This window comes from Coregonus lavaretus, assembly GCF_964263955.1.
Source record: "Coregonus lavaretus genome assembly, chromosome: 28".
Taxonomy (NCBI): domain Eukaryota; kingdom Metazoa; phylum Chordata; class Actinopteri; order Salmoniformes; family Salmonidae; genus Coregonus; species Coregonus lavaretus.
Genome location: NC_140015.1, coordinates 3,281,945 through 3,296,640, shown reverse-complemented (window position 1 = coordinate 3,296,640; position 14,696 = coordinate 3,281,945). Strand labels below are relative to the sequence as shown.

General features: G+C 43.5%; 1 protein-coding gene across 1 annotated transcript in view; it reads right to left on the bottom strand.

Moving 5' to 3' along the window:
• The window catches only part of doc2a (double C2-like domains, alpha), a gene marked incomplete at both ends in the record, with an annotated part of 48,456 nt that overhangs the window by 12,360 nt on the left and 21,400 nt on the right, over positions 1 to 14,696 (bottom strand). The window lies entirely within an intron of this gene.

Below are 14,696 nucleotides of genomic sequence, written 5' to 3'. Positions count from 1 at the left end.
CGCATTCTTATTGGCAGACTAAATAGCCTTGGTTTCTCAAATGACTGCCTCGACTGGTTCACCAACTACTTCTCAGATAGAGTTCAGTGTGTCAAATCGGAGGGCCTGTTGTCTGGACCTATGGCAGTCTCTATGGGGGTGCCACAGGGTTCAATTCTTGGGCCGACTCTTTTCTCAGTGTATATCAATGATGTCGCTCTTGCTGCTGGTGACTCTCAGATCCACCTCTACGCAGACGACACCATTTTGTATACATCTGGCCCTTCATTGGACACTGTGTTAACAAACCTCCAAACGAGCTTCAATGCCATACAACACTCCTTCAGTAGCCTCCAACTGCTCTTAAATCATTTACATTTAAATTTACGTCATTTAGCAGACGCTCTTATCCAGAGCGACTTACAGTTAGTGAGTGCATACATTAATGTAACTTTAGTTTTTTTTGGGTTTTTATTTTGTAATTATATATATATATTTTTTTATATATAATATTTTTTTTTAAACACTAGTAAAACTAAATGCATGCTCTTCAATCGAACGCTGCTGGCACCCGCCCACCCGACTAGAATCACCACTCTCGACGGGTCTGACCTAGAGTATGTGGACAACTACAAATACCTAGGTGTCTGGTTAGACTGTAAACTCTCCTTCCAGACTCACATTAAGAATCTCCAATCCAAAGTTAAATCTAGAATCGGCTTCCTATTTCGCAACAAAGCCTCCTTCACTCATGCTGCCAAACATGCCCTCGTAAAACGGACTATCCTACCGATCCTTGACTTCGGCGATGTCATTTACAAAATAGCCTCCAACACTCTACTCACAGTGCCATCCGTTTTGTCTCCAAAGCCCCATACACTACCCACCACTGTGACCTGTACGCTCTTGTTGGCTGGTCCTCACTACATGTTCGTCGTCAAACCCACTGGCTCCAGGCCATCTATAAATCACTGCTAGGCAAATCCCCGCCTTATCTTAGCTCATTGGTCACCATAGCAGCACCCACCCGTAGTCTGCGCTCCAGTAGGTATATCTCACTGGTCATTCCCAAAGCCAACACCTCCTTTGGCCGCCATTCCTTCCAGTTCTCTTCTGCCAATGACTGGAACGAATTGCAAAAATCTCTGAAGCTGGAGACTCTTATCTCCCTCACTAACTTTAAGCATCAGTTGTCAGAGCACCTTACCGATCACTGCACCTGTACACAGCCCATCTGAAATTAGCCCACCCAACTACCTCATCCCTATATTGTTATTTATTTTGCTCTTTTGCACCCCAGTATCTCTATTTGCACATAATCTCTTGCACATCTAGCATTCCAGTGTTAATACTAATTGTAATTATTTTGCTCTATAGCCTATTTATTGCCTTACCTCCATAACTTGCTACATTTGCACACACTGTATATATATTTTCTGTTGTATTTTTTGACTTTATGTTTTTTTACCCCATATGTAACTCTGTGTTGTTGTTTTTATCGCACTGCTATGCTTTATCTTGGCCAGGTCGCAGTTGTAAATGAGAACTTGTTCTCAACTGCTTACCTGGTTAAATAAAGGTGAAATAAATAAAAAATATATATATCCTTTCCAGTCTCCCAGTCCCTGCCGCTGAAAAGCATCCTCATAGCATGATGCTGCCACCACCATGCTTCACGGTAGGGATGGTGTTAGACGGATGAAGAGCTGTGCCTGGTTTTCTCCAGACATAGCGCTTTGCATTCAGGCCAAATAGTTACATTTCTGTCTCATCAAACCACAGAATCTTTTGCCTTATGTTCTCAGTCTTTCATGTGCCTTTTTGCAAACTCCAGGCGTGCTGTCATGTGCCTTTGTCTCAGAAGTGCCTTCCGTCTGGCCACTCTCCCATGAAGCCCAGATTGGCGAAGTGCTGTAGAGTCTGTTGTCCTTCTGGCAGGTTCTCCCATATCAGCCAAGGAACTCTGTAGTTCTGTCAGAGTGGTCCTTCTTGCCCAGTTGCTCAGTTTGGTCGGACGGCCAGCTCTAGGCAGAGTCTGGGTAATTCCATATTTGTATTTATTTCCCAATGATGGAGACCACTATGCTCTTGGAAACTTTCAACACTCTAGAAATTGTTCTAGAAATTGTTTTATACCCTTCCCCAGATATATCGGAGATATCTCAGAGAACTACGGACAGTTCCTTGGAATTCATGGTATAGTTTCTGCTCTGACATGCACTGTCAACTGTGGGACCTTTTATAGACAGGTGTGTTTCCTTCTTAATAATGTCCAAACAATTGAATCCAATCAAGTTGTAGTGGCATCTCAAGGATGATCAAAGGAAATTGGATGCACCTGAGCTCAATTTGGAGTGTCATAGCAAAGGGCTGTGAATACTTATGTAAATTAGATATTTCTGTATTTCATTTCCAATAAATTTGAAAACATTTCTAAAAACATGTTTTCACTTTTTCATTATGGGGTATTGTGTGTAGATGGGCGATTCTTTTTTTTATTGAATCCATTTTGAATTCAGGCTGTGACACGACAAAATGTGGAATAAGTCAAGGGGTACTAATACTTTCTGAAGGCGGTGTATGTGTGCTTTGCGTTCGCTGACACGTGCATGCACACGCACATACACCCTCCTCCCCTAATGAGCAGGTAAACACACAGAGCCGTGCAGGTCAGGTGGGCTGGACAGGAATGCAAATGGCTGTCTGTCTGAGGCACTGTGCTAGCTAGCTTGCATATTCAGATGTATCTGATTAAACCACAGATGGCCATCCATCACAGCTATCACGGCCACACACACATACACAAGCGCGCGCACACAGATGTACAAAACCACTCAAGTGCACGCACGAACGCACGCAAGAACACTTACAAGAACGCACGCACGACTGGCCTCCATCCAATCTATCTGAATTAAGAGTTTAAAATAAACCCCATCGCCTCAAGCTGTCCAAGACAATCGAGACACAAAACCCTCCCACTTTCTTTTCAGCCTCTCTCCTTTTCCTTTCTCTTTCTCTCTCTTGCTTTGATCCCTCCTTCCAAAAACCATCCATATCAATCGGATTCAGTCTCTAGTCTTAACTTCACCTACTTTATTCACATGCATTTGGACAGCTATTTATTCTACCGCAGACTATGTGCTGCAGGTGTACCACTGATGCAATGTATTGACTTCAATAACTGTGATGCCCTAGCTAGCACATTTGGTTCCTTGGAAGTTGTGGGAACTTATTTTTTTGGTTTCACATTGGTTGTGTGAATGAAACCATACATTTCCTGACTGGTAAGACTGAATGTTTTATTAGCGTTCTGAGAACAGAACTGAACATTTTGCCTGTTCTGGGAATGTTTATTTTTAGGTTGCAGGGAGGTTCTGAGAGCGTTTTACTCTGATTCCTTGAAAGCTTTCCTGGGAGGTTTTATTAACGCTCTAAGAACGAAAATTCTAGGTTATTTTGAGGTTTTTGAATAAGTTCCTTAAAACTTTAATTAACACTGCTAGCTTATTTTGGGTTAACTTTTGTTTTACTTCAAGCACAGATAGGACACATGGAAATTCATTTCCTTAAATTCATTTTTATTGTGACATGGCATCAGTGAGATTCGAACCAATAATTGTATGTTTTCTATCAATGGAATTAGTCCACTGCGCCACCAGGATGGAGTTAGCATATCATATATTTCTACGCATACAAAGCTGTTCATTTTAGTCTATTCAAACAGACCCCATTTCAAAGGAAACAAGCACTCATTAAGATCAGGTGTGGCCAAATAGTGGGTGCGGCCAACACACTTAACAAGATAGAGGATAGAAAGAGTTTTGTTGAGAACGGAATGTATATGTTTTTTAAATAACAGTCTTAGAACATTCTCTGAACATTAATAAAGTTTTGTTGTGGTTTTTATGGCAAGTTTTCTTCACGTTCTGAGAATGGAATGTATGTTTTTAAATAACATTCTTAGAATGTTCTCTGAATGTTACTAAAGTTTGCCTGTGGTTTTTCTGGATTGTTTTCTTAATGTTCTTGGAACAATTTGAGAACATTACTTTAAATAGAACCATGAGGAAACATGTAGGAAACGTTATGCTGAAGCACTGAAATTCCCACAGAAGAACGTTGCTTCTTAATGTTCTCTGAACTATTTGAGAACATTCCCAATGTCAAACCAGTTGGAGAACATTCCTAGAACATTACCAAAATGGAAATTAAATGTAACCATGTTTGAACTTTTAGGAAACGTTCTGCAAAAGTAATGAAATATCAAGAAAATAAAACATTTTTGTCAAGTACCTTAAATGTGCTGAGAATGTTCCAAAGCCAAACAACTATCCTGCACCATTCCCAGAAAGTTGTGGGAAGGTTGTATACAAAATAACCATAGAACAACCACGCTCTCACCAACCTCTAAGAAACATATGGTTCTCAGAACATTATGTGCTAGCTGGGGCATCTCTTTTTGCAAAAGCTTCAAAATGTGATGCTTATAAACTGATACCAAGCTGAGTTGTTTGCCCTTTCCTATGTATCACTGCCTTGTGTTTTGGATACATTTAGAGTTTTAAAAAACCAACCAGAATTGATCATATTCATACTCTGTTCTGTCTACATTATCTCTCTCCTCTCCTCCCATCTTTAAAAGCTGATTTCTTTTCCCCTCTCATATTCCCCACATCTCATTTAAGTATCTAAGTAACTAAGGAAGGAAATAAGGTCGATAATGACTTATAATCAGTCTGCACAAAGTGGCTCCTATTGAAATTCACATTTAGTTGGCAGCACCCGGTTTGACCATTCTGCCTGCCCTGACCCTGAGCCTGCCTGCCGTTCTGTACCTTGTCACACCACCCTGGATTATTGACCTCTGCCTGCCCTGACCCTGAGACTGCCTGCTGTTCTCTAGCTTTTGGACTCTGATCTGGATTACTGACCTCTGACTGCCCTTGACCTGTCGTTTGCCTGCCCCCTGTTTTTGTAATAAACCTTTGTTACTTCGACACTGTCTGCATCTGGGTCTTCTCTTGAAACGTGATATACGGAAAAAGAAGGAACAGCACATCAGAAATCAGCTCAATGTAATTGAAGAATCCATAGACTCTAACCACTTTTGGGAAAATTGGAAAACCTCAAACAAACAACAACACAAAGAGTTATCTATCCAAAACTGAGATGTATGGGTAAACCACTTCTCCAATCTTTTTGGCCCCAGAACAAAGAACAAACAGCAAAAACGAATAAACTCAGAAAAAAAACATCCCTTTTTCAGGACCCTGTCTTTCAAAGATAATTCGTAAAAATCCAAATAACTTCACAGATCTTCATTGTAAAGGGTTTAAACCAGGGGTGTCAAACTCATTTTAGCTCAGGGGCCACATGGAGGAAAATCTATTCCCAAGTGGGCCGGACCGGTAAAATCATGGTATATATAACTTAAAAACAACAACTTCAGATTGTTTTCTTTGTTTTAATACTATCAACATAAAACATAAAGCTGGAGCCTGAGGACAGTGTGTCCAAAATAGTACAAGCACAACATCACTATTAATCATAAAACACCTGAAGTTTATTTGAAAATTCTAAAGAAAAAGAACACACAAACACACAATGCCTCAGTGATTCACATAACTGTTTCACAGATCACAGAACTATATCCGGGTGTCATTTCTCAGGCAGAAATGTAGATACAAATAATGAAATCCTGTTCCCCAAACAAGTGCAAGAACCACAGAGTCAAGAATAGGTTAAATATACAAATAAAATAAAATCAATTAAAAACAATAGCACATCAACATAAAAACATATAAACATAAAGCTGGAGCCTGAGGACAGTGTGTCCAAAAGCACAACATCACTATTAATCATAAAACACCTCAAGTTATTTGAAATTCTGAGGACAAACAACACACAAACACACAATGCCTCAGTAATTCACAGAAGTATATCACAGATCACAGAACTATATCAGGGTGTCTCATGCAGCACTTTAAGTGGGGTTGCATAGTTTATTTGACTCCTGATACCTGGCATCTTTTAGCTTTCACCAGCGCATCAATTTCAGGCGTCACATCCTGAGTGGCAGCCAACTTCAGGATGTGATTCAAGTGCTTGTGCGTGAGCCTTGAGCGCAGCTTTGTTTTATTCATGACGTTATCCATCTTTAATGACTTGCAACACAAAGCCTCCTGGTGCAAAATACAGTAAAAAGTCCAAAAATCACGTCCTCCATTTGCAGATTGCACTTTCTCTCTGAACTTTGTCACAACGCCTGCTTTTTTCCCGATAATTGAGGGAGCACCATCTGTAGCCAGGCTGACAGCGCGGGACCAGTCCACTCCGACCCTGTCCAGCGCGCCGACGAGTGCAGTGAAAATATCAGCTGCTGTCGTTGTATCTGTCATCGGCACCAACTCCACGAACTCCTCGGTGACGGTCAATGTGTCATCAACTCCGCGGATGAAAATGGCCAGTTGTGCAACATCTGTAATGTCCGTGTTTCATCAATTGCAACCGAAAACGCAATAAATGACTTTACTTTTTGCTTCAACTGGCTGTCCAAATCCACTGAAAGATCGGAAATCCTGTCTGCAACTGTGTTTCTTGTCAGGCTGATATTTGCAAAAGCCTGGTGCTTTTCAGGGCACACAATCTCTTCAGCATGCATGTTTTTACAAATTCACCCTCACTAAATGGTTTTGAAGCCACTGCGATTTCATTAGCAATGAGGTAGCTAGCTTTCACTGCAGCGTCACTGATGTCTCGGCTGTGAGTAAACACAGACTGCTGTTTCTTCAGACCCACCAACAGTTCATTCACCTTCTCTCTTCTCCGCTGTCCTTGAAAGTTGTCATATTTGTCGGCATGAAGACTCACATAGTGGCGACGAAGGTTATATTCTTTCAGCACTGCAACATGCTGTGAACACACCAAACATACAGCTTTCCCATTCAATTCCGTGAATAAATAGAAGGATGACAATTTTTCTTGGAACACTCTGCACTCTGCGTCCACTTTTCTCTTTTTTGACAGAGACATATTGGGGCAATGAGGGTGCCAAAGCACATAATGTTAAAAGTAGAAGCCGTAATAAATATCGCGGGCAAAACAAAGTAGCTCATCCGGACTGGCTGCACTTGCTTGACCTATTTGCTCTGCCCCGGTATAAACAGTTTGCTTGCTTAACACAATTGCTATTGCGCCATCCAGTGGACACAATTGGAACAGCAGTTTATTTTATTGAAAAATTGCAGCTCATTTTTATACTTTACAAAATCATCTCGCGGGCCGGATTAAACCCGTTTGCGGGCCTGATCCGGCCCGCGGGCCAGATGTTTGACACCCCTGGTTTAAACACTGTTTCCCATGGTTGTTCAATTAACCATAAACAATTAATGAACATGCACCTGTGGAACGGTCGTTAAGACACTAACAGCTTACAGACGGTAGGCAATTAAGGTCACAGTTATGAAAACTTAGGACACTAAAGAGGCCTTTCTACTGACTCTGAAAAACACCAAAATAAAGATGCCCAGGGTCCCTGCTCATCTGCGTGAACGTGCCTTAGGCATGCTGCAAGGAGGCATGAGGACTGTAGATGTGGCCAGGGCAATAAATTGCAATGTCCGTACTGTGAGACGCCTAAGACAGCGCTACAGGGAGACAGGATGGACAGCTGATCGTCCTTGCAGTGGCAGACCACATGTAACAACACCTGCACAGGATCGGTACATCCAAACATCACACCTGCGGGACAGGTACAGGATGGCAACAACAACTGCCCGAGTTACACCAGGAATGCACAATCCCTCCATCAGTGCTCAGACTGTCCGCAATAGGCTGAGAGAGGCTGGACTGAGGGCTTGTAGGCCTGTTGTACGGCAGGTCCTCATCACCGGCAACAACGTCGCCTATGGGCACAAACCCACCATCGCTGGACCAGACAGGACTGGCAAAAAGTGCTCTACACTGACGAGTCACGGTTTTGTCTCACCAGGGGTGATGGTCGGATTCGCGTTTATCGTCGAAGAAATGAGCGTTACACCGAGGCCTGTACTCTGGAGCGGGATCGATTTGGAGGTGGAGGGTCCGTCATGGTCTGGGGCGGTGTGTCACAGCATAATCGGACTGAGCTTGTTGTCATTGCAGGCAATCTCAACGCTGTGCGTTACAGGGAAGACATTCTCCTCCCTCATGTGGTACCCTTCCTGCAGGCTCATCCTGACATGATCCTCCAGCATGACAATGCCACCAGCCATACTGCTCGTTCTGTGCGTGATTTCCTGCAAGACAGGAATGTCAGTGTTCTGCCATGGCCAGCAAAGAGATGCACTGCAGTACTTAATGCAGCTGGTACTGACTGTTACTTTTGATTTTGACCCCCCCTTTGTTCATGGACACATTATTCCATTTCTGTTAGTCACATGTCTGTGGAACTTGTTCAGTTTATGTCTCAGTTGTTAAATCTTGTTCTGTTCATACAAATATTTACACATGTTAAGTTTGCTGAAAATAAACACAGTTGACAGTGAGAGGACGTTTCATTTTTTGCTGAGTTTACATGATCAAATACAATCTTAGAATCAACTATTAAAAACTCCCAGAACCCATTGGATTCTCCAATTACATTGAATGAACTACAGGACAAAATACAAACCCTCCAACCCAAAAATTCCTGTGGTGTTGATGGTATCCTCAATGAAATTATAAAAATACAGACCACAAATTCCAATTGGCTATACTTAAACTCTTTAACATCATCTTTAGCTCTGGCATCTTCCCCAATATTTGGAACCAAAGACTGATCACCCCAATCCACAAAAGTGGAGACAAATTTGACCCCAATAACTACCGTGGGATATGCGTCAACAGCAACCTTGGGAAAATCCTCTGCATTAACATTAACAGCAGACTCATACATTTCCTCAGTGAAAAGAATGTACTGAGCAAATGTCAAATTGTCTTTTTACCAAATTACTGTACGACAGACCGCGTATTCACCCTGCACACCCTAATTGACAAACAAACAAACCAAAACAAAGGCAAAGTCTTCTCATGCTTTGTTGATTTGATTTCAAAAAAGCTTTTGACTCAATTTGGCATGAGGGTCTGCTATACAAATTGATGGAAAGTGGTGTTGGGGAAAACATACAACATTATAAAATCCATGTACACAAACAACAAGTGTGCGGTAAAAATGGGCAAAAAACACACACATTTCTTTCCACAGGGCCATGGGATGAGACAGGGATGCAGCTTCAGCTCCACCCTCTTCAACATATATATCAACGAATTGGCAAGGGCACTAGAACAGTCTGCAGCACCCGGCCTCACCCTACTAGAATCTGAAGTCAAATGTCTAATGTTTGCTGATGATCTGGTGCTTCTGTCCCCAACCAATGATGGCCTACAGCAGCACCTAGATCTTCTGCACAGATTCTGTCAGACCTGGGCCCTGACAGTAAATCTCAGTAAGACAAAGATAATGCTGTTCCAAAAAAGGTCCAGTTGTCAGGACCACACAAATACAAATTCCATCTAGACGCCGTTGCCCTAGAGCACACAAAAAACTATACATACCTCGGCCTAAACATCAGCGCCACAGGTAAATTCCACAAAGCTGTGAACGATCTGAGAGACAAGGGAAGAAGGGCCTTCTATGCCATCAAAAATAACATAAAATTCGACATACCAATTAGGATCTGGCTAAAAATACTTTCAGAATCAGTTATAGAACCCATTGTCCTTTATGGTTGTGAGGTCTGGGGTCCGCTCACCAACCAAGAATTTACTAAATGGGACAAACACCAAATTGAGACTCTGCATACAGAATTCTGCAAAAATATCCTCTGTGTACAAAGGAGGGAATGGCGCCGAAGGAGATGGCTGCCGTTTTACGGCCTCCTAACCAATTGTGCTATTGTGTGTGTTTTTTCGCATTATTTGTACCTTATTTGGTACATAATGTTTCTGCCACCGTCTCTAATGACTGAAAAGAGCTTCTGGATATCAGGGCAGCGATTACTCACCTCGTACTGGACAAAGATTTTTTCTTTAACTAGTCGGACGCGAAGGATTTTCTTCAGACACCCGACAAGGCCCAAATCCCTGTCATTCGCATGAGAAAGAGACGGAGATATCGGGGACGTAGGTCGGGGTGCCTTGTAAGGATTCGACGGCAAGTGCGTAATCTGCCTCTACCATCAGTCCTATTAGCCAACGTACAATCATTGGATAACAAAATAGACAAACTAAGATCACGGATATCCTACAAACGGGACATTAAAAACTGTAATATCTTATGTTTCATCGAGTCGTGGCTGAACGACGACATGGATAACATACAGCTGGCGGGATTTATGCTACATAGGCAAGATAGAACAGCTGCCGCTGGTAAGACAAGGGGTAGCGGTCTGTGTATATTTGTAAACAACAGCTGGTGCACGAAATCTAATATTAAGGACGTTTCGAGATTTTGCTCACCTGAGGTAGAGTATCTCATGATAAGCTGTAGACCACACTATTTACCAAGAGAGTTTTCATCTATATTTTTCATAGCTGTCTATTTACCGCCACTAACCGATGCTAGCACTAAGACCGCACTCAATGAGCTGTATAAGGCCATAAGCAAACAGGAAAACACTCATCCAGAGTCGGCACTCCTAGTGGCCGGGGACTTTTATTCAGGGAAACTTAAATCTTGTTTACCTAATTTCTACCAGCATGTTAAAAGAGGAAAACAAATTTACCACCTTTACTCCACACACAGAAATGCGTACAAAGCTCTCCCTCGCCCTCCATTTGGAAAATCTGACCATAACTCTATCCTCCTGATTCCTGCTTACAAGCAAAAACTAAAGCAGGAAGCACCAGTGACTCAGTCAATTAAGAAGTGGTCAGATGACGCAGATGCTAAGCTACAGGACTATTTTGCTAGCACAGACTGGAATATGTTCCGGGATTCTTCCAATGGCATTGAGAAGTACACCACATCAGTCACTGGCTTCATCAATAAGTGCATCGACGACGTCGTCCCCACAGTGACAGTACGTACATACCCCAACCAGAAGCCATGGATTACAAGCAACATCCGCACTGAGCTAAAGGGTAGAGCTGCCGCTTAACCCGAACGCTTATAAGAAATCTCGCTATGCCCTCCGACGAACCATCAAACAGGCAAAGCGTCAATACAGGACTAAGATTGAATCGTACTACACCGGCTCCGACACTCGTCGGTTGTGGCAGGGCTTGCAAATGATTACAGACTACAAAGGGAAGCACAGCCGCGAGCTGCCCAGTGACCCAACCCTACCAGACAAGCTAAATTACTTCTATGCTTGCTTCGAGGCAAGCAACACTGAAGCATGCATGAGAGCATCAGCTGTTCAGGATGACTGTGATCACGCTCTCCATAGCCGAAATGAGTAAGACCTTTAAACAGGTCAACTTTCACAAGACCACAGGGCCAGACGGATTAGCAGGACGTGTACTCCGAGCATGCACTGATCAACTGTCAAGTGTATTCACTGACATTTTCAACCTGTCCCTGACTGAGTCTGTAATACCAACATGTTTCAAGCAGACCACCATAGTCCCTGTGCCGAAGAACACTAAGGTAACCTGCCTAAATGACTACCGACACGTAGCACTCACGTCTGTAGCCATGAAGTGATTTGAAAGGCTGGTCATGGCTCACATCAACACCATTATCCCAGAAACCCTAGACCCACTCCAATTTGCATACCGCCCCAACAGATCCACAGATGATGCAATCTCTATTGCACTCAACACTGCCCTTTCCCACCTGGACAAAAGGAACACCTACATGAGAATGTTATTCATTGACTACAGCTCAGCGTTCAACAACATAGTGCCCTCAAAGCTCATCACTAAGCTAAGGACCCTGGGACTAAACACCTCCATCTGCAACTGGATCCTGGACTTCCCGACGAGCTACCCCCAGGTGGTAAGTGTAGGTAACAACACATCTGCCACGCTGATCCTCAACACGGCCCCTCAGGGGTGTGTGCTCAGTCCCCTCCTGTACTCCCTGTTCACCCATGACTGCATGGCCAGGCACGACTCCAACACCATCATTAAGTTTGCCGACGACACAAGTGGTAGGCCTGATCACCGACAACGATGAGACAGCCTATAGGGAGGAGGTCAGAGACCTGGCCGTGTGGTGCCAGGATAACAACCTCTCCCTCAACGTGATCAAAACAAAGGAGATGATTGTGGACTATAGGAAAAAGAAGATGACCGAGCATGCCCCCATTCTCATCGACGGGGCTGTAGTGGAGCAGGTTGAGATCTTCAAGTTCCTTGGTGTCCACATCACCAACAAACCATCATGGTCCAAAAACAGCAAGACAGTTGTGAAGAGGGCACGACAAAGCCTATTCCCCCTCAGGAGACTGAAAAGATTTTGCATGGGTCCTCAGATCCGCAAAAGGTTCTACAGCTGCACCATCGAGAGCATCCTGACTGGTTGCATCACTGCCTGGTATGGCAACTGCTCGGCCTCCGACCGCAAGGCACTACAGAGGGTAGTGCATACGGCCCAGTACATCCTTGGGGCCAAGCTTCCTGCCATCCAGGACCTCTATACCAGGCGGTGTCAGAGGAAGGCCCTAAAAATGGTCAAAGACTCCAGCTACCCTAGTCATAGACTGTTCTCTCTGCTACCACACGGCAAGCGGTACCGGAGCGCCAAGTCTACGTCCAAAAGGCTTCTTAACAGCTTCTACCCCTACCCCCTCTTTTAAGCTGCTGCTACTCTCTATTTATTATCTATGCATGTTCACTCTACCTACATATACATATTACCTAAATTACCTCGACTAACCTGTGCCCCCACACATTGACTATTTTTTTACTTAGCTATTTTTTATTTAACACTTATTTTTCTTAAAACTGCATTGTTGGTTAAGGGCTTGTACGTAAGCATTTCACTGTAAGGTCTACACCTGTTGTATTCGGCGCATGTGACAAATAAAATTAGATTAGATTTGAAAACACCAAATAATGTATACAGAGCAGAATTAGGCCGATACCCACTAATGATCAAAATCCAGAAAAGAGCGTTATATTCTACAACCACCTAAAAGGAAGCGATTCCCAAACCTTCCATAACAAAGCCATCACCTACAGAGAGATGAACCTGGAGAAGAGTCCCCTAGGCAAGATGGTCCTGGGGCTCTGTTCACAAACACAAACAGACCCCACAGAGCCCCAGGACAGCAACACAATTAGACCCAAACAAATCATTAGAAAACTAAAAGATAATTACTTGACACATTGGAAGGAATTAACAAAAAAACTGAGCAAACTAGAATGCTACAGTGAGGGAAAAAAGTATTTGATCCCCTGCTGATTTTGTACATTTGCCCACTGACAAAGAAATGATCAGTCTATCATTTTAATGGTAGGTTTATTTGAACAGTGAGAGACAGAATAACAACAAGAAAATCCAGAAAAACGCATGTCAAAAATGTTATAAATTTATTTGCATTTTAATGAGGGAAATAAGTATTTGACCCCTCTGCAAAACATGACTTAGTACTTGGTGGCAAATCCCTTGTTGGCACAGAGGTCAGACGTTTCTTGTAGTTGGCCACCAAGTTTGCACACATCTCAAGAGGGATTTTGTCCCACTCCTCTTTGCAGATCTTCTCCAAGTCATTAAGGTTTCGAGGCTGACGTTTGGCAACTCGAACCTTCAGCTCCCTCCACAGATTTTCTATTGGATTAAGGTCTGTAGACTGGCTAGGCCACTCCAGGACCTTAATGTGCTTCTTCTTGAGCCACTCCTTTGTTGCCTTGGCCGTGTGTTTTGGGTCATTGTCATGCTGGAATACCCATCCACGACCCATTTTCAATGCCCTGGCTGAGGGAAGGAGGTTCTCACCCAAGATTTGATGGTACATGGCCCCGTCCATCGTCCTGTTGATGCAGTGAAGTTGTCCTGTCCCCTTAGCAGAAAAACACCCCCAAAGCATAATGTTTCCACCTCCATGTTTGACGGTGGGGATGGTGTTCTTGGGGTCATAGGCAGCATTCCTCCTCCTCCAAACACTGCGAGTTGAGTTGATGCCAAAGAGCTCGATTTTGGTCTCATCTGACCACAACACTTTCACCCAGTTCTCCTCTGAATCATTCAGATGTTCATTGGCAAACTTCAGACGGCCCTGTATATGTACTTTCTTGAGCAGGGGGACCTTGCGGGCGCTGCAGGATTTCAGTCCTTCACGGCGTAGTGTGTTACCAATTGTTTTCTTGGTGACTATGGTCCCAGCTGCCTTGAGATCATTGACAAGATCCTCCCGTGTAGTTCTGGGCTGATTCCTCACCGTTCTCATGATCATTGCAACTCCACGAGGTGAGATCTTGCATGGAGCCCCAGGCTGAGGGAGATTGACAGTTATTTTGTGTTTCTTCCATTTGCGAATGATCGCACCAACTGTTGTCACCTTCTCACCAAGCTGCTTGGCGATGGTCTTCTAGCCCATTCCAGCCTTGTGTAGGTCTACAATCTTGTCCCTGACATCCTTGGAGAGCTCTTTGGTCATGGCCATGGTGGAGAGTTTGGAATCTGATTGATTGATTGCTTCTGTGGACAGGTGTCTTTTATACAGGTAACAAGCTGAGATTAGGACCACTCCCTTTAAGAGTGTGCTCCTAATCTCAGCTCGTTACCTGTATAAAAGACACCTGGGAGCCAG